We start from the raw sequence: 21,903 nt of genomic DNA, 5'->3' as shown, positions 1-21,903 counted from the left end.
ATATTTATCATCCAATAAGTTGCTCAGTACCATACCACAGTCTACCAACACCATAGTTCTTATAATACAAACAGGCGGAGCCTTGATTCGCTCTCCACTCCCGCTAACTTCCCTTCAAACTTGTTAACTACTGAGTGTCTTTACTGGTAGTTAACGTGGGACCGTATTGTTAAGGTAGGTAGTATGTAATACAGTACAAGGAAATATTGAACACACCAACTAAATACAACACTGCTAAATCCTATAACTAATTGTAAAAAAATATTTGCCGAACTAGGTCAGCACAACTAACATAACAAGTCACTGCTACTGTATTAGGTTGCAATATCTAGTAGGTCATCATAACTAGTATGTCAGCACAAGTAGCAGGTCACCATAACTAGTATGTCAGCACAAGTAGCAGGTCACCACAACTAGTAGGACATCATAACTAGCATGTCAGCACAAGTAGCAGGTAACTATAACTAGTAGGTAACTATAACATGTAGAAATATATATTGGACGCCATTCCTTTTCCCATTCTGTCTGCAGAGATTTCTAACAAAATATGAGTAAAATTTTAATTAAATAACATTTTTTTGCCAAAGCACTTGGTCACTTCTGTGTCCAAATTGCAGCTTCTTAACTCAAAAAGTGCCTGGGATATCACTCGAACAAACCTAACTTAACCATGAGTCTCTTGCACGTGCTTCGTACTGCTCATGGAAATGGGATGGACCCGGGGGAGGGGGGGGGTGCTATAAAGCTTACTGTAACTACTGTATATCAACTGACGGGTTCACGGCTATCACAATTGTTACTTACAGTTGGTAATCAAATAAAGAATAACTGGTGACTAACATGGCTTAATGACCAGATAGTGGTGACGAAACAAAAATCACATATTGTGACACTTCATGGTGTTAAATAACTCTAGCAATTAACTCAACATTACATTATTAGGTGTTGCTCTGAAAAAAATAGTAATCAGAACAGCAATTATCCTTAAAGCAAAAATTACTCGCGTTAACAATCCCACTAGTATAATAAACAACATTTCTAGCGACGCGTTGTATTGAGGGAATGAACTTTGTGACATGTTAGGTAACTTAGCTTCTCAAAATCATCCTAAATAGAACAGCAGCTCATAAGAAAGGTTGATGTTAAGTCCCGGGTGGCGCTTAAGAACAAGACGCCGGCGGGTTAGTAGTATTGCGCGCTGCCCACTGATGACGTCATCATTTAGGATGAAGGAACCCTTCAAATCTCGAGTGTGGAAGACAATAATTATAGTGCTGCAGTTCTTTTATTTTATCGCCGGATAAAGCAAGTATTCATTTTATCTACTGCTTCTTGTCAGGAAAATGTTTACCGTCACTATCTTTGAAATATACTACATTACGTGTTCTTTATTGTTTGTTTTTAGACAAAAGTTCTAACTATAAAAACAATACTTATTGCAATTAAGTATGGTGTAACACAATAGTATTGAGCAAGTAATGTACGTACAGTAATCCATAAATTATAATAGTTATATGTGTATTCATATAAATTCACACTGAATGCTGAAGTGTTGACATTTGTTGTTATGTTTTTACTACACTCTGCACTGTGTCCCATACTTCATTTGCTCATGATGTAACTTTCTCACATTACATATTATGCGTGTAAATAGTCATGCTTCTCATTGTACCTAAGACAAAAAACCGGCTGTAATAATATTTTTACTTCAGCTGCCTCAGTAAGTAAGTACGTTCGTGGTTCTTTGATTTTATTGGGTTGCTACTGAACACTGATGTTTGACTTGTAGAGAACTGTCTTATTTATCTCTTAAGTAGGCCATTTTATAGAATCTCATTAATTCGTATTAAAAGTCTATATTGGTTTTACATTCCATTCATTCATTTCTGTTCACTTGGAAAGCATATTGTGCTAATTTTGTGTTCATCCATTGTTGTCATCTCAGGTTTAATTGTTTCGGCTACTTGGGTTATGCTTTATGAAGCACTACTACTCCTTACACTGACTTCCTATAAACGAGAGATCAGATAGGGGAGGGTAACCCGTCTGTTCCCGGCTCCGGAAATGCCACTGTTAGCGGCTCATTCAAGTCAGTCGATGCTATGCGTATTTACATGGAGTTCAAGTCAACCTGAGTCAAGAGTGGTGAGTGGGTGTTGCCTGAGGGCTGCGGATTCAATACATCACTTTTGAGGACAATGTATATCTCTTGTGGCGGTGAAATCTACCCTGTACACCAAACTTTGGTAACCATAGTGTCATCCTCAGTTCTGAAGGCTGGTTATACGTTTACCAGGCCACCACTTAAAAACGTGTTGGGCTCTCTTAACCAGTCCTCCGGTATTTTGTATTTCTCCGGGGCCCAGCTTTTAATTTTGTTAAGCCATAACAGTTATATAACTTATATTGTATTGCCTTTCCTTGGCTCTCCTACCTTCAATATTACCCATTAATATTACTAGCATTATCTTCTCTAATTACATAACCTAAGTATTTTATTTTTCTTCTGTAAATTTCCTTTATTTATCTCGTTTCTCCAGCCATTCTTAGTTTTTATATTAGTATAAGTTATATTTAACAGTTCGAAATTAATTGAAAGCCTCTTATCTCCCAATAGTGTCATCCAAGGAGCCGAAGTTTATGACCTATGCGATAACATTTCAACGGCCTTCATACTAAAATGATGCCCCAATTTTAACATATCTTTAAGATTATTAAGTGATTTTGCTTAATCTATACTAACACTGGATAGACCAACCGGCCGAAAGACTAGTAGCTGATACGCGGTGAAACGATAAATTGAAATTGAAAATCTAAATAATTTCTTCACCACATCTGTCATCACAAGTAATTTTTCTTCCCAAATACACAATTTCTTTACATGTACATTTATTTTGTCAACCACTTTTTATTTTATTTTAGGATGTAACTTGAATTAGGTAATAAGCATTACATACTTCCTTGTTTACAGCGTAACTCATAGCCCATATTCTTCGCCTTTTCCATTAATCTGTTGATAATCACTATTAACAATGATAAGTATCATCTGTATGATAAATAGAAAATAGTTTATATTATTTTACCATTTAAATTATAAAATTTTATTTTTTCCTTACTACTGACAACCCATTTTAAATATTCTTATTAGACAGACATTTGTGACCTTACCGAACATGTTTCCCCGGGCACTCCATCATTTTCTTCCTAAACTCATGGGAGCCATGATGCCATGGGTCCTCTTGAGGACTAATGAGGCATAAATAATAGAGCTGAACTAAGAATGTTGCTTTTTGCATGTATTCTGCGCTAATTTGTAGACGCAGGTTAGTATTTGTTTGAAATAATTGTTTTTCAATATTATTTTTCTTCTGCTTTCCATACAATTTTGCGATCATCAAATATATTTAAATCTAAAAAAATAGATAATGAAAAATGTATGAGGCCAGTACTTTAGCTAATTCCAGTAGCATTAGGAATCCCAATGTGAGAGTGTTTTGGGACCCATGTGGCCTTTAACCGTACGTAAAAAAAAGTCCTAAAATTGGCTACAAACTAAAAAGAGCACGTACAAATCCATGTGTAGGACCCACATCAAAATATTTGGGTTTTAATTGAGTACATTGGGCTCATTGGGAGTTTAGTGTTGCGGCCCCGGCTGTGGATGCTTTTAAGTTCTCGTCAGACTCATCGAATGCACATTCACGTAGTGATGAGTCAGGAAACCACACTGTTGTATCTGGCTTCATGATCTCTGGGGACTTTCTATAACATGTTAGATCTGCATTATATTTAAATAGTGAAAATATAAGAAATTCGAATATAAAATATGAAATCCGGGGTTTTAATATAACGACTACTAGAACCTTCGAAATCTTTAAGTTGTATTCTGATTTAAATTTGGCGCTGCTAGGGAATTCATGGGTTAAGAAAATACATTTTTAAGGGTTCCAGGATATGCAGTAGGAGCTAAGCATTAATGTGATAATACAAAGAATCACTTATAGTATTGAAAAGTAATTTTATTGAGTTAAAATAGGGGTAAATCGTTGTTTAATTTATCAAAAGCTGGAAGTCTGCCATCTGTCAATTCCCCACTCCCTGTTGTGTGGCGTTTTCTATGGCGGCGAGCGCAGGTTTTCACGAGGAGTCTCGGTGCGGGAGAGACACGGCAGGTGTCAGTGAAAATTCAAAATTGATGTGATATAAGATGTGTTTGTGGAGTGATGTACGCCGAGAAAGACGTGCGTGAGTCAATGAGCCAGCGAGTTGTATGAGTGACAACATGCCATCGCTCGGCCAGTGGCTGCAGGTGACATAGACAACAGAACGGGGAGTTTGAACCAGGGAGGGCAGTACCCTGGCCCCGGGGTCGATTCTCGTCTTTTTTACTGGTTAATCATATGTAGAATTGGTCGGCCGTTTTGATCTGAGACGTGAAGGCTGCCGTGTTCGCTATGGGTACCTCTCGGCGAGGAAGCTACGACTGGGAGCAGACGGAAATTGTGGACATGGATGAATATGACACATTGAGGGTGAGTCCCACTACCTGTGCTCGACTGCTGCAGAGAAAGCTATATAAATAATACCTAATAAATCGCATGAGAGATAAATCACAATTGTGGCAGCAATGGGTGATGTTTAATCAACACACTTCAATATTGATGTGCATACCGTAGGGAAATAAAAAAGGAGCAGAGGGGGTGATGGTGTGAGAGGGAGGTGGGTGATGGCTCACTCGGGTGTCACTGACTTTATCCACCCGAGATAATACACACGGCTGTTTTGATACAGATTTATTTTATTTCCATGGCCTCGGAGCCTTTACTCTGTGATAGGGAAAGCTTATGATTTTAGTTTGTGTCAAATCCGGATTCCCTTTGTTCAGTACACTTCCCTGCTTAGTTCATACATAACTTAGGATGTAGAACATATAATTACTGGACGGCAGGGATCAAAAAAGGATTTCTTGGCATAATTTACAGCAAACTAAGTGGTTGTTCAACTTAGGCTAATGTCTTTATGATAATAATTATTCCATTGCATTTTGTTACATAATCTGAAATGGCTGTATACTGTATTTTGTTTATGATACAGTACATTGTTAATGGGCATTATATAATTGGTTTTTTTATCAGTTATCACAAAATATTTGGGTTTTATTATTGCTTTGGAGTAAAGGTTAAGGAGGGTGTTTGTATCAGTGATTTTAATAAACTACAAGCAGTTTTGAGGGTTTTGTTAATAAAATATGTTTATTGCTATTCTAGGTAAGTGACAGTGGAGTTTAAAGGAAAAAAAGACTAGAAATTTATATAGGAAATAGTAAACTGGTGCTTCAGTTTCGAGTACTGGGTGTACAGTATACTCTGACTGAGATCATCACTATATTTTGTTTGGCGTAGCGTGTTGAAGTGGTCGCCTATAGATGACTTGTCTAATATTCTACATGTTTTCAATAGTTTTAATCCCTTAAAAACTAATATAATATAATGTCAGACTCGTGGGAAGGAGATGTACTTAGGAAAAAAAATATATGAAAGAAAACTTGTTTTATGAATAGAAAGAAATGGGTGAAGGAATTGCAACTTTCTTACTTTGGTTTTCCCTTGTTTATTTTTTCATGTAAGAGTGAAAACAATGTGTGTGCTACTTGGACTGCCGTGTTTGCCTTCTATACTACATAAAGTGACTTGGGATATACTGTACAGTATAACAAAATAAAACCTTTCAGTCCTCTTTGCAGGAAATAAAATAGCAACCTTCTCATTATCTTTACAGGGTACTGTACTACTAAGTAGCCTTAAATTTTAGAGCATGCAGTACATTGTCTGGAGATGCCATTCTTTAGTATATTTTATGATATTTTTAATGGGACTTGTACATTGTTTTAATCCTAACATTATTATTATTACAGTATTCATTGAAGAGAAAATAAGTTATTATTGAACAGGTATAAGCTTGTAAAATGAAATGTCGGTTAATATTCGTTTTTATCCCAATATGTATTACAGATTTTTTACCATTATCGCCTGGGAATCTTTTTTTAGTTAGGAATCGATTTTCTTCTATGATAATAATAGGTTAGGTTAGGTCGCCCAGTTAATACAGTACGGTATTTCTTTTTTGTCCCAATAGGAATAAAAACAAATTTTTACCTTAATGTCAAAAGTACCCCCCAATAATATGCCGGTCTTGTCAGCAACACCCTTGGAGAGAGTGCAGGCTTGAATCATTAATTATGGCAGATAATATGAACTACCCTAACATGACAAATAATATACCAGTAGCTACAGTGTACAGTACCACCTGGTATACTAATGCATGTTTATGTTTGGTTGGTTTGTGCTATCTGCTGTCACTGCAATAAAGGCTGAGCTGGCGGCTTGTCAGAGGAAGTGCTGGTGATAAGACTGTATCACTTTGTATGAACACTTACCATTAATTTAATTTTCCTACTCAGATTTATAATCTTTCAATTTAAATACTGTATACATGTCCTGAAGGTTATCATATATACTGTATATATATATGTGGTCATCAGCATATACCTAGATCACGCGCACCTACAGTGATTTACTTGCATATATATATATATATATATATATATTGTGAAAATATAATGTACCTGTACTATATAATGTATCTTCATTGTACAGTAGTTCATAAGCAGATTATTCCCCAGTCATTTCTATTAATTTTGGGGTGAAAAGCTCAAGGTCACCATGACTCCATGACCCAGGGAAATTCACCATCGCAGTAGATGTGTTTTACTGTACTGTATTGTATCAGGGGCTGAAGCAGGGAAAGTAATTATTTCTCAGGCAATTCCTTAATTCTTTTACCAGAAACATGCACAAGTGTACATGGTTGCACATGTAGTCTTAAGGTCATTCATTTCATTTGGTCTCAAAATCTAACTCAGAATTAAATACACCTCATTTTTTTCTCTGTACTGTGCTGTATTTCCTTGTTCCCACAACTCCAACACTCTAATGCCCGGAGTTTTAATTCACTCTCCTTTCCTCTTCGATGAAGAACCCACAGGTGGGAGTCATTCCTTCAAGCGGTAGTTTTAATCGCTGAAACCTCTTCAACTCTGTGCGGGACTATTGAGAATTAGGTTGGTTATGCCTGTCCACCTTCACTGTTGCTTTATGGGTTGTTTTACTCGTGTGGTTGGTATGCCAGCGGTGACAAACACTGGTGCCAAATTCAAGACTGTACACGGATGATCATCAACATGGGAGTTTTTACTGTAGGTCCATCAATTGGCGAGGAAAATATTTTCCAGATGAAAACTTGTAAAACTGTTAAAAGGTTTAATTATTTATTTTAAATGTGCTTATTTTATTAATATTGCATATGTTACCGGTAGATGAAGTTTAGTGATGATGTCCTGCCAGTGAAATTTGGTTCTATACATTTTAAGATTTCTAGCCCAGAAAATCGCCCGTTTATATTTTCCAGACGAAAACTCCCAAAGCTGCAATTTTTTTTTTTTAATAAATCGTCTTAAATGTGCTTACCTGATTAGTACCAGCATTTGTAAGATGAGATGATGCCAGCAGCTGAATGAGCTTGGACTTGGCACATAAACAAGTCTCTTAAATATTTTGTCATATTGGCCATAAAAACATTAATGTAAACAAACTAGTTTTATAGAAATATCATTGTTTTTCTTTGTTAATTAATCATATTTACTATAAATATCCAATAAAACAATTATGAAGAGGGTAACAAAAATCATCTGCTAGCTAGTTCAAATTCCAATATTATTTGTTTGTTTTTCTGCCATCTCTCTGTCGTGCACTGCAGTGCGGGATCTTTTGTGTTCAAAACTATGGTTTTCGACATGGCGACCTCTGTCAAGGGCAGGTGTTGATTAAAACTCAGGGAATTAAACTCTTATTGACCAAAGACTCCAAATTTAAGTGTAGATTTGTATCCCACACAAGACTCTCCAAAGAATCCATACTTGGCAACAGACTGCCTTCAAGATCTGCCTGTAGTCTTACCATCCAAACAAAATTGCAAAAACCAACATGAGAATGTACTTCTGTTCAGTTTGAGAGTTTTTAAATACTGTACTGTACAGTACAGTACAATATACAGGTATATTAATTGTACGGTACATCTGTTTTAGATGAGAAGGCTCCAACTCCACCCAAGTCCAGCTTTAAAAAGAAAAATGGGAATGAGAGGTACATTTTAAAAATGAAATGATGGTTTGATACTGAAATCCCATTTAATGACTGATCCCAGATGTACTGTAGGTGACTTACGGTATAAACTTTAGTTTAATCAAATATATGTTGTAAACTGGAGCCAATTCATGATTAGTTTTAACCCTAATACTAAAATGGATCTTTAGATTTGAAACAACCATTCACCATTCAAAGTACAGTAGAAAGTAATGAGTTGTGAGCATTACATCTACAGATACAGGCTTCAAACTACATTCAGTATTCGTTTTATTTAATTTCCTTACTACCTATTGGGAATAAGTTGAATATCTGAGCTGTCAAGTTTTGGGCTCAGCCATAAAACGTAATTTCAAGATGTTCTTGATGAATTATTTATGGCCGATGCCCTTTACTGGGCAACTTGTGAATTCTGAAGTTCACTGTATGATGGGAGGGAGGGGATGGTTTAAGTGCTTCAATTGCTAACATGGCATGCATGCCATACTCTTGTGTATGGGGGTATCACTGTGCTGAATAAAAGCATATGTTAGGCAAATGCTGTAAAATATTAAAAGTGACATCCCCATATGTATCATAAAAAAGAGATTGAGGAAAGTGACTTCACTAAAAAATCCACATTTAGGGTAGATCTAGATGGGGTTGATAATGTCTTGGCCCCCAGTTTTTTGCAAGTGCCTTTTTTTCTCAGCTATAAAAAATAAAATAAAACCAATTTTGTTCAGAAAACTGGCTTTGATGACAAGCCATAAAATACTTTTGATATTTTCCGTTGTGCTCTGTAAGGGGGGGGGGGGTGAAGGTTTGGTAGCATTTCACAATCATATGAGTTAGCACGCAATATTGCTGTCATTTCAAATTCAATACATACAGTTCAGGTATCCGTCGTTTAGTGATTGGGATGCGCTCCTGAAAAACAGATTGCTATGTGAAATGATTGCTAAGTCAAAAGAAACAAGTACTAATCTCCTAAACAAGAGATAATGAGGAATAATATCCGTGGAGATGGCACATAATTGTATAGTGGAGTCGCTTACTGGTCGACTCGCCACCCACTAGCGCTCAGAGTGGGTGAGGCTGAACTGTGAGCTATTTTATTGTTCAGCTCATAATTTCGAGTAGATATATGTAATTTTCTTCATTTTCTTTTACCCTGTTACATGCACACACGATCGTTCAATACAAAATGTGCAAACAAAATAAAAAAATGAATTATAAGGTAAAAAACATAAGGGAATAAACAGTTCTTACGTAGTCGGCAGTGGCTGCTGTGTGGGGGAGCGAGGAGCGGAGTGGTGGGAGCAATGTGGGGATCTCAGCTGTTCTCTGTCTCGTGTCTTGTGAAATGGTTGCTAAATGGCAATGCAGTATTTTTTCTTATTTATAATAATTACTGTGCAGTACAGTACTGTATTTTTATTTATTATTATATTTATTTATTCCTCACATTTACTGGTACAGTGTACACATGACACAGGTCATCCAGGCAGTCACCAAGCTGACTCAAGAAACGTGTGGTTGCTGCCTGTATGCCGTGACATCACATAGGGGGGAGGGAGAATGCAGCTGGCCACAATCACTGCCTCAATACAGACCACTTCCCTCACGCACAGGTTCGGATACTTTCAGGAACCAGTGCAAGCTCAGTACTTGCTGACAGTGTGTAACAAAGACGTGACTGACCGTCCAAGCGTCTAAGGAGCCGATCAGTGGCAAAGACTATAAAAGTAAAAAGTACACCCATGCTCTTTATTTTATGGTTTTATCGTATACTGTACTGTACACAGTATATACTGTAGAACAATATTTTCTTTATTTCTAAGCCACATTACAGTACCGAATTGTAATGATGTGCACTTGGAAAACAAAATCCCCAGTTTTCCAACTTCCCTTTTAAATGTTTATCTGTGAAAATTGCAGATCGATAAACAACAAAGGGTAATAAGTTTTAAATCACTAAACCGAAATATCGCTACGTAAATGATCGCTAAACGATAGATACAGTACAGTCATTTCTGCTACAACGCGTGTTTTGTCAACACGAATTGGCTATAACGCGACTGATGAATAGAAGAACGATATTTGTAAAACGCTTGTTGGCTGTAACGCGATTCCACTCAAACGTTTTAAGTGTATACTGTCGCTTGGCGTGGGGTTCACGTTCGACATCACATGTTCAATTGATTCATGTGTTTTGTTTGTGAAGTGTTATTTGATAGGGACTCTATAAATTTCATCCTTTTTTGCAAATTTAGCTGTTCCCATAAACACTATATGGAAGAAAAAAATAATGTTTCGCAGTGCAGACTAATAGCGTTTTACACCCGCGCTCTCTGTTTCCATCACACGATCAATTGAAACACGTGGGTTGTTTTGAAGCGTCCTCAGTGATTTTTGCTTACTATTTCTCCAATTTTGTGGTATTAACTGTGAGTATGGAAAAGAAGAATATCTCCAAGAAGCGTACTGGTGATCGCATTCCCGGTGGTGATCGTAAAAGAAAGGCTATAACACTTGAAGAGAAGCTTGATGTTATCAAGCGATTTGAACGTAAGGAAAGAACATGTGATATTGTGCGTGCAACGGGAATAAAGGAGTCTACTTTCCGCACCATTAGAGACAATGCAGGAAAGATTAAAGCAAGCTGTACTACTGTATGATTTCATTATTAGATATGAATGTAACATTTATTTAGACTGTGCTATCCTTTGTGTTAGGCTAACTACTAAATTTTTTTTTATTTCGAGTAATCTGCACCTAACCCTATTTTCTCCATAAGCCCTGTTATTTCTATTGTGCGGATTTCTACAACGCGAGGTTTTACAAGAACACAACTATCGCGTTGTAGCATAAGTGACTGTACCTGTATATGCATTTTATTTTTTTTTAATTTGATTATCACCTCTATTATAACATGTGGAATGACCAGAAATGCCTTTATGGTAGTGGATGACCTTTCCATACAAGTTACCATTTTCTTGGCTGTTTTATAAAAATTTTATTTATTTACAATGATCATAAAATTCAATCTTTCGTCCAATGAATATCTTAAATTTGTTCACTTAACATTTTTTGCCTGACTGCATTCCTTCTGCTTTTGAACAAAAAAATGGCCACATGCATGTATTTGTAGATTTTGGCCTTTTTTTTTTTAGAATGTTTGACCTTTTACGTTGGAACTCGCACATGAAAGCAACTTCAAGGCTTTCACTCTTGGAGTATTCTCTCCAAGAGGTATTACATGGTTGATATGATGTATCAATACATTGTTCTGTCTGTAACAGAAATTTCTTTCATAGGATCATAAAGAATGGTTTGGCTGATAATCTTAGTGTAAATCCCTGTGTATAATATAAGACTTCCTGTACTGTATTCATACATTATAGTATGGTACACTTTAAGTGATCATGTTTGGAAGTTTTTTGTACTTTATAATCGATAGTTATGGTGTGACTTCACTTTGTTTCTGATACTGTAGTAAATGTTGTCAGTCATTTTGAAGGTGAAGCCTGTGCATTATAATCTAATTGCTCATGTGTACTTAAGCCACAATAAAAGATGAACTAGTACGATATTATTGGCTATACAATACAAACACTGGTGGGAGGCAACAAGTTGTTTTGTTTGTCAGCAGTAATAACATAGGCCTAACTTCAAGTGAGGTCAATACGTCGTGCCTGGCTATAAAATGTTTGTGTTTTCGGTCCAATTTGTACAAGGTGATTACTTTTTCATATGAATACATTTCAAGAAATTAATAACTGGATACAGAATTCAGTTTTGAAATTGTGTAGCAGAAAACATGAGCAGGTGACTTAAGAGGTTCATAGCTACTCGATGGATCAGTGCATGAACTTACAAGTAGCATTACAGTGCTGTATTTAATTATGCTTTTTGTCATTCATTAATTTTCATCTGTAACAATTGGGTTATTTTTGTGTGCTGGAATTCCTTTTTATCAGTAAGAATCAGGATATTATCTTTTGTATATACATGTACTATATGTACTGCAATCACACTAAAAACTATTCACTGTCTGGGTAAGAAAAGCTTGCCCACATAAAGATGTCCTTGGACCACTCTGTTTTATCAATCCTGTATAGATCTGTCATTAGTGAACCTTCCACCTTTGTCTAAGGTATCACAATACAGTAGTCTCTTAATGCTTTTGGAAATAATCCTTGAACGTTTCAAAGCATATAATTTACTCAGACTTAAATTTTGCAAAATGCTATATGTTTGTGAAGTGGCATGTATGTGGCACAGTAGTAACGAGGTAAAGACTAATTTGTAGACAGTAAGAGGTACAGGACACTTGTTTGACTATTTTATTACTATTTAAACTTAACAATCATTATTACTACTCCAGTTATTGATCACGATACAGTACTAGACTTGTGCTTGGGGGTAGAATTACATGAAGTGAGTCAAGTCCAAGGGCAAGGTTCCCACATCACAAAAGCTGAGAGAAGAGACTGGCAGGCTCTCATATGCGAGTGAAAATAAGTACCTACTTGGAAACATAATAAGCCTGTGAAAGATCATATGATGTGACCCAAAGCTCTACAGACGCACATCTTATGACGTGACCCAAAGCCTAGGCGTTAAGAATTTTACTGAATGTCTCGGCAAGCAGATTCATTTAACAGCTGTCTTTATATACTGTACATGTCATTATCACATACATTCATAATATACAATAGTTTAGATAAGGAAATTAATAAAAATACCCGGTATCTTATAAAATGATTTTGTAAGTACTGTACTAAACCTACAGTACTGTATTGATTAGGTTTTGTAAACAAACATTGGATGTTGCAGCCACATAGCGAGAAGTGTTGTTAATTTTTTTAACATCGTAAAACTGACTGATCATCTATAGAGCCATCGTATAATGATAAACACCTGTACTGTATAAGTATACCCTGTACAAGTACAGTACTGTACTGTACTGTACAGTATATGATAATGTCATTGGGAAAATTTGAATTTCCATTACTCATTTATTCAAGCATAATATGTTAGGGTATGTTTTAAAGATAATGACTTGTCACTTTGGTTTGACTAATGAATGTTCATTACATATTGAGTAATCATACCATTATTGTGGGTCATCCTCTCTTAGAAATGCATGTCAAAGGTGCAGAGTACCAGTGATGTACACATAACACTTTGGAAGTGTGGCAAATAAGACAGATACCAGATTACACTGCTAAGCTGCCTTCTGTGTTGTGACTTACTATGTTGTGTCGGTTTGTTGGGGATCTGAAGTGTAAATGCTGTATACTGGTACAGTATATCGTTCCTAAAATAAGCTCCATGTGTTGTTTCTTATGTATAGCAGCTACTGTTAGTCATCTTATATATTGTAAAGGTTAAGGCTGCAAAGATTTTTTGTTGTTCATTATTAGTTAAGGGCATTTAATGTAGTGTTTTGTTAGGACATTAATTTAGAACTGATTGGTTGTAATTTATGATTGAGAACATCTTAGAAAGTAATTATTGAATCATTAACTAAAATATACAATCTTCACAAAACTGTCAATAAGTAGAAATTATTATTCAGATTTTTTATTCCCAAATCAGTACCCTGTACCATACTGTACTTGTGCTGATTTTTCAAAATAAACATTTTGAAGTTCAATGACCATGGATATTTTCAAACCCGGTTTTGTAATATTCTTTTGCCTAAGGACTGGAGCAAGACCTCCCCCTCCCCCATCATAATAATAAAAATAATTCTCTAGCTGGTCTATTGTTTCTCAAAAGCGCCAGTTCTTCTGAAGACGTTACTAGCGCTCAAAACACTAGAGTCAAAGACTTGAAAATAAAAAGAAATACTATAGCTACTACAATTGAAGATCTTCTTGTTAACTATACCTAAGTTTACTTGTTAATCAAAAGTTGCAAAAATTAAATTTTTTTATTCATTTTCAGCAAAATTTTAAAGCATAGAATATAAAATTTCTAGATGTTAGTGCAAATTTTCATTATTTTGCTCTCGAAAACAAGGTGTTTTATAGGCCAGCTCGGGCAGGTATGGGAAGTTTGATGTACCAAATAAATTAAAATTATAAGGTAGCAGCAGCTTTAATACAATAGCTCGAAAAGTTGATTGAACCAGCCGGTTAAGCCAGCTGCTGGTTTCTTATGAGAAATTTAACCATTTGGATTGTGATAAATTAATAGCATTATCTTACAATATACTGTACTGTATAGTATTCATCAATGGTTTTTAGAATGAATTACATTTAAGAGTGCAGATACAGTACAAGTTTGTGACATGAAGTGTACCAAAAAAAATGAAGATTATACAATAGCTGGGTTATGAGTTTATTTTTGTTGAGGAATCAGCAGGTACCAACCTGGCTGTCAGCCAAGTTAATTTCATTCAAGAATTAGGTGAACGTACAGGACTGTCTTGTAGCTGAGTGTCCAAGCTATAGCAACAGATGCTATCCACTACAATTGTTTATGGTGTACAGTACACTACAGTATGTAAAACTGACTGAAAAATAACACTAATTCAGTAAAATTTTAGCTAATGGTGATAAAGGGTGGATGATAATAAGCCATACCCACAATGGTGATCATAAATATTGAAGTTAAACGGTGTTCATCCCTATCAGTACAGTATTGCTTGTGGATCATCTTTTTCCTGTAACTTTAAATTATATTGAGAACTGTCTTCTGTTTCATTGAATCCCTACTCTGCCAAGTATCTAAATTCTAAAAGCATATAAAAGACTTGGGGCCTACAGCCAGTTTGTTTGCAGTTGGTTACGAGAGGAAATGACTTCGTTTTTGAGGAGGTAGCCCTGATAATCACTTAAGGTAGGTGTAACACACCAATAATGACTGGATGCAAACTATGGGGGGGGGAGGGGTTAGGGCATAACAAATGTTATCAGATAAAAGTGAAGTAATTCCATGTTTTATGGGTGATTGTGGGGCAACAAAGTAGACAGCACCAACCAGAATAATTTGCCTTTTTGATAATACCCTGTACTGTACTGTATGTGAGCTTTGGTTAAATATTAGCTTCATAATGTGAACAAATAATACTTCATTTACTTCTAAATTTTAGGTTTTTGTCTGTTTTGTTTAGAATTTTGAGACTAGGTTTTTGTCATTCAGATTTTAAGAATGCTAACCTAAATCGCAGTTGGAAAAAATCGCGTTTAAATTTTTTGGGGGGTATTTTTATTAAAGTAGATTTTTTTTCCAACCTGACAATTTACATCTTTATGACTGAATGTCAGCCTTTCCGTAGTTTGCTCATACACACATCATACATACTGTACCTTTCTGTTTTGTTTACTTACTTAAATTCAGCTTATATTTCTAGCTTGTTAATAATACAGTATACCAGAGTACTGTAACTGAAGAATATTTGATTTATTAACATCAGTATCTATTAACAGCTGATGCAACCTGAAGATAAAGTTTACATCAATGTACAGTAATATCAACTAATACAGGAGTAATGGTAAAATTAATTTACCCACTTTAAATTTGATATCTAATGAAATAGCCTAATCCTGTACTGTACTGTAAAAGTCCTAGACAGGAATTGAATGACTCCACCTTACAAGTTCATTCTCTAAACTACTGTACTGTAGTTATATAAGTGATAACAGAATACAGATACAAATGAGGAGATACTGGGCACAAGCTGCATAACAGACTCAATGCATTATAAATATCTAGACAGGTTTGTTAGACAGCTCTGTAGTTATGAATTTCAGCTGTTGGTTGTGGCTAAAAATCTTAAACTGTTAATTCCAGTTAGAATTACAAAGCACATGGTAAACTTAAACAGTAAGCCTAATTACAGTGGAAAATTAGTTTTTTAATGGACTATAATGAGTGATACTTGAAGAGAAAAATTGCTTTGATTATACAGGTTTTCTATTTTTTCTACTGATTACAATCAATTGAAATCACTTGATTAAATTTGCTTGGTTATAATCATGCCAACCATTGCTAAAAACTGTATTTGGAACTTAAAATACTACGGGTATCATTTCATGTAGTGACTGTAGTGGACTTTTTTTTTTTTCACTAAATATCAATGTCTAATAATAATTTAATTTTATACTGAAAACAGCATGCCAAAGTAGTAGATATTTTGTGGTCCTTATTAAACTTGACAAACCATGACCTACATTGCCTCCCAATGATTCTTATTCTTTTTACCTTTCCATATAAAGTTTTGTTCCTGTATTTACATTTATTTGCTACTTTTGACAATTATTACTACTGTAGTGACAACACCAAACTACCCTGTGGGAATACTATAGCTGATAGAGCAGCTGAGTAAAGGATGGGTTGTGTTAAAAATAATGCTTCTTCTTTTATTTTAACCAACCCCATCATTGTGACAGTCAAAATAAGTAAAAATCAATAAAATTCACCAACATTTTACAACATGAAGCCCTCTTGTCGGATCATAATTGTGTTGTCAGCACCTAGTATTCTGGTATACTATACATAGCATAACTTGTGGATAATATAAACTGAGTCGAAATTATCGGTTTGCAGTCAAAGTTTGCCAGACCAGTTAATGCTTTAATAGGCTATAAGAAAAACAAATTTTTGCATAAAGTAATTTAGTGTACAGTACAGTACATGGTGAACTGTATCTCCAATGACTAGGCTACATAAAAATAGATAATACAGGTAGAACGTTGATATTACACGAGATACATTCCAAGGGGTCGCTTTGAATCGAATTCACACTAAATCAAAGTGTTGTTTCAATGGAATAATTTAGTTTGGTACATGAGAGAAACACAAAATACTAAAAAGACCGAGAGTCCACCAAAATGCACCACAGCTCATCTAGAATAAACAAAACATCGTTTTTTTTTAAGCATGTTAAAACAAACACTCTTAAATCAACACATAAAACTATGGGACGTGAAATGGTCTGTACTTGCGATCAGCTCATATGTGAGAGGGTGCACGCAGGTTTGCAAAGTCTGTCCTTTTAAGGACAACGTTAAACTCCTTATCTGAAATTTAAGTCTATACAGTACTACAAAAGGGTAAGTTAGTGTATATATATATATATATATATATATATATATATATATATATATATATATATATATATATATATATATATATATAATATATATATATATATATAATATTTTTTTCTTTATGTAGATCCACAATGAAAACGTAAATAGGATAAATCTTGATAAAATCACACGGAAAAAGGAAACAATGGCGCACCTTATTCAAGACATCTTAGCCCATCTAGAATAAACAAACACTCAAATCATCAAGGTTAAAAGTAAGGAATGGGAAATAGTCTGTTTACTAGCGATCAGCTGATGTGAGAAGGTGGTCGAGCTGGTGTTACTCTCAAAAATAGATTTTTACTCGACTTTAGTTAGGCAATTCATCCTCTGAAGATGCTCAGCTCAACTTGACCAGTTTATCAACCCCATCACTGTCTAGTGCTGTGGCTGTGGACATATCTGACACGGGAAACACCATTTCCACGCTGCAGTACTTCTAGCACCTTGTATTTCTGCTCCAGTGTATTTGCTTGCCTTGATTTCGTGGCGTTTGCGGTAGTTAATGGTGTAGTAGCTGGCCACTTGGACAGTAGCGATGGTTGTTGGACGTGGTAGAAGTCACACAATGTGTCGGTTCTCTTGAGCGTCAGTGCAAGAACTGAGGATGTGCCAGATTGACTCGAACAAAATAGGAAAGATTCGCTTTAAATTTAAACATTGTCCTTAATTATTGTTATGTCATTACTGCGCTTCAACAGCTAAGCTCTATAAGCGCTTAACGAGGCTGGTAATTACACTATTACAAAACATTTAAATTGAGTTAAAACTGGTTGAAAATTTAATACAATGAGGCCCCACCAATCTGGACCTCTCGAATTTGCACATTATCTCAAACTACCCCATGAAGGACTCGGGATCATGTTGAATTCAGATTTGACAAAAAATAAATAAAACACGCTGCCGAGTCGCGACGCCAAACTGCCTGACGGTTCCAGATCTGCCAAACGCATGGCGTGGCGTATGCCCGGAGATTTAAACCCCTTTCCGTTGAAGAGGGTCGTCAGTGCTTCAACCTGAGTTCTAAAAAAAAAAATGAGTCCTGAAGGACACTACAGTACTTGACGGGGTGGTGTATTATAAATTAATTTTATTGGAATTAGTTAATTTTACCGCCACACCACCCCGTCAAGTGCTTTAGTGCGGTGTCCTTCGGGACTCATTTTTTTTTAGAACTCGGGTTGAAACACGACGACCCTCTTCAACGGAAAGGGGTGTTTAAAACTCCGGGCGTTACCTTCTAGGATGTACTACATAAATACAGTTTACTGTATACAATAACGAAGTAACGAGTACGGCAGATTCTCGTTGTAATTTGAACTGGTTCTTGCCCAACATAAGAGCTCACGGCTTAACTATAACAGGTTTTCCACCAAATAATAGGTTCTTGACCTAAGTTCTCCGTATAATTAAAACAAGATAATTATCGACCTGTCTATAGCAGGTTTGCACTATATGACATTTATTTATCATGCCCGTTATGTGCAGTTACCAGTGTATTATTTTTATTTTTGCTAAGATAAAAGCAGCTTACGCTGATTCCTAAACCTTTGATACATAAGAAGGCAGTGTTGCTGGTGCTGTACGGCATTCAACTGCCTTTAAATGCCTAAATTTAAGGTGCCTGTTTTCAGCCGGATGGATTTTGTGTCCCAGGCACGAGCCAATGACCTCTATGCGTCCACTTACATTGGCATTAATGAACGTAGTGCATATTTGGTATTCTCTGGAAATTCCAAAACATATGACAGACCTCTGAAGGCTCAAATGTCTTGCAAGGAGTGGATGGCATGGTATTTGAGTTGGTTGGTATGAGGCAGGTATGCTGACGATGCTTACCCAATATGGGATGGTAGCTGACAAGAAGCTGACACCCACGTAGCCAACACCCACATATGCGGCAGCTACACCTGCAGCTGGTCAAGCACGCACACGCCCTCTGTTCCCCCGGCACCCCTTCCCCTGTGTTGACGAGCCGGCACGTTGTTCCTTATTCCCACATGTCATTCACGTGTTCACCCCTCTTTCCCCTTTTCTCCCTGTCAGTTTAGTGTACTCTCCTTCCCGTTCCGTCAACCATTGGTGTCTGTGATTACTTGGGTACATCATGTATCGAGTAGCAAGTGGGAACAAGAAATATTAATGTTTTAAGGATGATCTACTATATGTTTTGCGAGTTATATTGTTATTTTATATTTTAAGATACCGGTAGTCAATGTTTTACTTTTTTTCGAAAATTTTCCACTTTTTTTTCCGAGATAATCCACCTTTGTTTCAGGAAATGTAGAACTTGCAACCATGATGTTAATATTTTGCATTACAAAGATATGTGCTCGTTGCTGTGTTGAAACTAAATTTATTTAATTAAAATGTAACAACAAAAAATTTGTTTTGCAGGTATGTATACATAACAACCTTAACACATGAGAGAGGGCAAGTCGCAAAATCCTGGAACTTGGGGTAAGTAGTGTGAACAGCTTGGTGTAGACATTTTTGGGTTCTACCTCCGTAAAGATCATCATTACTGTGTTATTTGAACATTAAAGGGTTTGTTTGTCATGGCGTAGTTGTGGAACTCGGCGTAGGAAATACTTGTGTTAGTACGGTATGCCATTGTTTTGGGGGGCAGTGCTGTTTTTTTTTTGTGAAGTGTATATGAACTGGCAAAACTAATATACAGCAGAATTATTGAATATTGATTTAATTACGAAATGATCTGCGCAGATGCAGCAGATGAGCGTGTTAAAGGTAAGTTTATCTGATGTTGACTATTTTATTTATTTTTTAATAGGTTCAAAGTTTAAGAAATAAAAATATTCGAAAGGCAGTCTAGGCAGGGGCGCTCTTATTTTAATCCGATTTTGTCTTTATGTGCGTAAGGATTTACAGAAGGTCGAGATGCAGCTGGTGTTGATGTTAGCCTGGGGATGGAAGGGAGGTGATGACTTGCCTGGTGGGATAGACCAGTGGATAACTGGATGTGCTACATGTTCTTGTTTTTTTATTCGCCTTAGTCATGTTAGTTTTGCATATAACCGGTACTAGAATTGTGTTTAGTGTGTTGCTTGAATTATAATTATATACTTTATACTGTATTGCTGATAAATCGTGATTGAGTGGAAATCCTATGTACAGGTTGGAAGCTGTACATAGCTACTAAGTATTGATAGCCTCGTTGGCCATAGGCCTACCTGCGTTTACTGTATTATACCTACCCCCACTGTGGCTTTAGGACTACCTGCAATATTACTTTGCTCTCCGGAACATCAGTAAGGAGCTTGGAGTATTCCTGGTATCAGGAGGCAGATACGGTAGTTGAAATACTAGTTGGAACTTAGATCGTCTCTGGGATATTGATAGGAACATGTATGTTATTTGCAACACTCACAGGGGCTTGTAATACTTCCGGAACTATTAAGAGTATGCTGTCAGGAGCATAGAGCATCTCTGAAATATTAAGTGTATGAAGTAATCACGACAACATTGTATAGATCATACTGCATCCTTGCGACTAGTACCACTATGCAACTTCTCGGAAGAGAAGCAGGAGCGTGGATGGTAGCACTGGTCGTGTGGTGGCATATGAATGAGCGTTGGTTGGAGGGGGAGTGATCCAGCAGGCGGTGTGGTGCAAGCGTCGACAGACACCAAAGATCAACACCCAAATCCCGTGATCCTGGCAGCGCCTCGCAGACTTAATTTCTGCTTCATCTGCCTCCCCGCCCTCTCTCCACTGTGTCTTTCTCACCACTGCTCATGATGACCCTAGGTGTATCACAGGTGCTCATGATGACCCTAGGTGTATCACAGGTGCTCATGATGACCCTAGGTGTATCACAGGTGCTCATGATGACCCTAGGTGTATCACAGGTGCTCATGATGACCCTAGGTGTATCACAGGTGCTCATGATGACCCTAGGTGTATCACAGGTGCTCATGATGACCCTAGGTGTATCACAGGTGCTCATGATGACCCTAGGTGTATCACAGGTGCTCATGATGACCCTAGGTGTATCACAGGTGCTTAAAATTATTTAAATTGTTAGCTGCCTTTGATTTCAGTAGTTTTATTGATAATTTCATGAGTTTTGGTCCATTTCCAACATTTTGTACCATGAAAGGGAATTATATGCGGTAGCTTACAAAACCCTTGATATCTATTTTTTTTTATTTGGCCTTGTGTGTGTGTGTGTGTGTGTGTGCTCGCGCGCGCGCGCTATACGATTCGAATGTTTTTTTTCTGTACTGCTTCTAGCCAGTACATGTATTCTGTCCTCCTTGGCACACCCCGGCGCCCTCTCACGCCACGGTGATCTGACCCGACCCGACAGTGATAGGATTACCTGCCAGCCATTCCTGGTGGGAGTGATGGGTTGGGGGAGGGCTGCACCCCCCTCCAACCACCCAACCCCTAATTTCCAGTATCCACGGGTGAGGGAGAAACTCCTGCACGTACAGTCAGCCAAGGATCCAGCGACCCCACCCTGAGTCTCGTACTGGCAATACTTGGTAAAGTAAGTTGTATGTAGAGGTGACTGTGATTGGTGGATATATTTTCGGCTGCATTACTGTCAGGATAAATATTAAACAATCCAAAGGTAGAATTCTTATAA

The sequence above is a fragment of the Homarus americanus genome, unplaced genomic scaffold (assembly GCF_018991925.1).
Source record: "Homarus americanus isolate GMGI-L3 unplaced genomic scaffold, GMGI_Hamer_2.0 scaffold34360, whole genome shotgun sequence".
Classification (NCBI taxonomy): Eukaryota; Metazoa; Arthropoda; class Malacostraca; order Decapoda; family Nephropidae; genus Homarus; species Homarus americanus.
This window is presented reverse-complemented; position numbering follows the sequence as displayed.